Source organism: Schistocerca cancellata, chromosome 7 (assembly GCF_023864275.1).
Source record: "Schistocerca cancellata isolate TAMUIC-IGC-003103 chromosome 7, iqSchCanc2.1, whole genome shotgun sequence".
Taxonomy (NCBI): Eukaryota; Metazoa; Arthropoda; class Insecta; order Orthoptera; family Acrididae; genus Schistocerca; species Schistocerca cancellata.
In genome coordinates, this window is record NC_064632.1 from 609,951,662 (window position 1) to 609,955,323 (window position 3,662).

A 3,662-nucleotide genomic window follows, 5' to 3' on the forward strand; every position below is an offset into this window, starting at 1 on the left:
TCTCCCTATAGCTTACCCTTACTTTTTTCAGAATCTCGAACAGCTTCCACCATTTTATATTGTCGAGCGCTTTTTCCAGGTCGACAAATCCTACGAAAGTGTCTTAATTTTTCTTTAGCCTTGCTTCCATTATTGTTATCTATTATCTATCTTCCATTAATGTTATCTATCCCTTCTGCCTTATTTGACCGTAAGTCCTCCAAAGCTCTTTTAAATTCCGATTCTAATACTGGATCCCCTATCTCTTCTAAATCGACTCCTGTTTCTTCTTCTATCACATCAGACAAATCTTCACCCTCATAGAGGCTTTCAGTGTATTCTTTCCACCTATCTGCTCTCTCCTGTGCATTTAACAGTGGAATTCCCGTTGCACTCTTAATGTTACCACCGTTGCTTTTAATGTCACCAAAGGTCGTTTTGACTGTCCCGTATGCTGAGTCTGTCCTTCCGACAATCATATCTTTTTCGATTTCTTCACATTTTTCCTGCAGCCATTTCGTCTTAGCTTCCCTGCACTTCCTATTTATTTCATTCCTCAGCGACTTGTATTTCTGTATTCCTGATTTTCCCGGAATATGTTTGTACTTCCTCCTTTCATCAATGAACTGAAGTATTTCTTCTGTTACCCATGGTTTCTTCGCAGCTACCTTCTTTGTACCTATGTTTTCCTTCCCAACTTCTGTGATGGCCCTCTTTAGAGATGTCCATTCCTCTTCAACTGTACTGCCTACTGCGCTATTCCTTATTGCTGTATCTATAGCGTTAGAGAACTTCAAACCTATCTCGTCATTCCTTAGTACTTCCGTATCCCACTTCTTTGCGTATTGATTCTTCCTGACTAATGTCTTGAACTTCAGCCTACTCTTCATCACTACTATATTGTGATCTGAGTCTATATCTGCTCCTGGGTACGCCTTACAATCCACTATCTGATTTCGGAATCTCTGTCTGACCATGATGTTATCTAATTGAAATCTTCCAGTATCTCCTGGCCTTTTCCAAGTATACCTCCTCCTCTTGTGATTCTTGAACAGGGTATTCGCTATTAGTAGCTGAAACTTGTTACAGAACTCAATTAGTCTTTCTCCTCTTTCATTCCTTGTCCCAAGCCCATATTATCCTGTAACCTTTTCTTCTACTCCTTTCCCTACAACTGCATTCCAGTCGCCCATGACTATTAGATTTTCGTCTCCCTTTACATACTGCATTGCCCTTTCAATATCCTCATACAGTTTCTCTATCTGTTCATCATCAGCTTTCGACGTCGGTATGTATACCTGAACTATCGTGGTCGGTGTTGGTCTGCTGTCGATTCTGATTAGAACAACCCGGTCACTGAACTGTTCACAGTAACACACCCTCTGCCCTACCTTCCTATTCATAACGAATCAAAGACGCTACCCATAGACCACGGGTTCAGTCTCTTCGTAAACTTTGATAAATGTCGGACTCGTGCTTCACAATGTAATACTTCCTGTCTATTTGTCCTTCATTTCCCATAACCAATAATTTACGCCGTGACTGTCAATAAAGAACAGCCTGTAAGCAAGATATATGCATTCTACGAATAGGATGCATTGGAACAGGTCGTAGACGAAATTTCTCGCGTTAGCAAAGCTCTATCAGAGGTAAAGGAAAAGAGAATTTAATTTCTCGGTTTCAGTAAGTGGTCTCCACGAGTCCCGTTTCCCTGGTTAACTTTCACAGCGCTGCCCACTGCTGAAGTCTTCGCTCATTTCTAGGAATTAGAGTTGTCATAAAGCCACCTCCATTTCGGTTTTTAACAGTCGGTAGCGCAACAATGCGGCGTAGCTCTGGTCTCTCTCTTCTAACAACCTAAGACATATTACTTTCGTTCAGAAAAGCCCCTTCCATACAATTTCGTCTACAAATCTGGTGTGGAAATTAATGCGAGAACTATCGCTACAGAACCGACTACCAACTGGATTCTTTTACCGATGTTAGTTTACGTAAAATGAACCAACAAGGGTAATTATGCCACGTAACAGGCAATGGAAACAATGAAATCTGTCTACCTGAGCCGCACTACAGACAGCATAGGTGAAAGAAGGCACCCATGGTCTAAGCACACAAGAAGCCGGCACGGTAGCTGAGCACGTTCGCTCACAGAGATAGCTGCCCTCTGCCCTCTGCCCTCTGCTCTCTGCAATAAAAAACGGATCCGCGATTAACTTGAACAGGCGTCACGGGACGTCCGCAACGGACAAAAAGGAACATAATGAGATCAGCCAAAAAAAGGGGGATAGCATCCTTTTTTATCAAAATGTCCCGGGTTCGAAACACGTCACCACTCAAATTTTGATTAATGATAAACATTAGTGGCCGAAGACTTGCGGCATAAGAAGACACTCTAATTTTCCAACGGCCTTGTCAAACAGGGAGGAGGAGCAGACAGAGGTTCAGAGCACACGTCCTTGCGGTGGGAAACTGCCCCTAAATGCGGAAGAATCAGCAATTATCAATGGCATGAGGATGCAGAAGGCAATGCAAACCGCTGCATTAAAGGCACATAACGTGTATCCACAAGACATGTGGCCTGTAATTGAATAAGTGTCATTATGATCCTTCCACTAGCAAAAGATTCCGGAATAATCCCCCATTCGAATCTCCGGGAGGGGACTGCCAAGGGGGAGGTTACCATGAGGAAAAGATTGAATAATCAACGAAAGGATAACGTTCTACGAGTCGGCGCGTGGAATGTCAGAAGCTTGAACGTGGTAGGGAAACTAGAACTCTGAAAACGCAAGTCCAAAGGCTCAATCTAGATGTAGTAGGGGTCAATGAAGTGAACTGGAAAGAAGACAACGATTTGTGGTCGGACGAGAACAGCGTAATATCAACAGAAGCAGAAAATGATATAAAAAGAGTAGGATTCGTTATGAACAGGAAGGTAGGGCAGAGGGTGTGTTACTGAGAACAGTTCAGTGACAGGATTGTTCTTGTTGCAAGCTTAAGATGAAGAGATAGAGAAAATGTACGAGGATATTGAAAGGGCAGTACAGTATGTAAAGGGGGATAAAAATTTAATAGTCATGGGGGACTGGAATGCAGTTGTAGGAGAAGGAGTAGAAGAAAAGGTTAGAGGAGAATATGGGCTTGGGACAAGGAATGAGAGAGGAGAAAGACTAATTGAGTGCTGTAATAAATTTCTGCCAGTGATAGCGAATTCTCTGTCCAAGAACCACAAGAGGAGGAGGTATACTTGGAAAAGACCGGTTGATACGGGAAGATTTCGCTTGGATTACATCATGGTCACATAGAGATTCGGAAATCAGATAGTGGATTGTAAGGCATACCCAGGAGCAGATACAAACTCAGATCATAATGTAGTAGCGATGAAGAGTAGGCTGAAGTTCAAGAGGTTATTCAGGAAGAAACATGTGGGATTGACGAGATACGCTTGAAGTTCTCTAAGGCTATAGATACAGCAATGAGAAATAGCTCGGTAGGCATTGTAGTTGAAGAGAAACGAACTTCTCTAAAAAAATAAGAGAAGTTGGAAAGGAAAATTTGGTTACAAAGAAGGTAACTCCGAAGAAACCATGAGTAACAGAAGAAATAGTTCAGTTGACCGATGACAGAAGGAAGTACAAAAATGTTCAGAGAAATCCAGGATAAAGAAATTCAAGTCGCTGACGAAC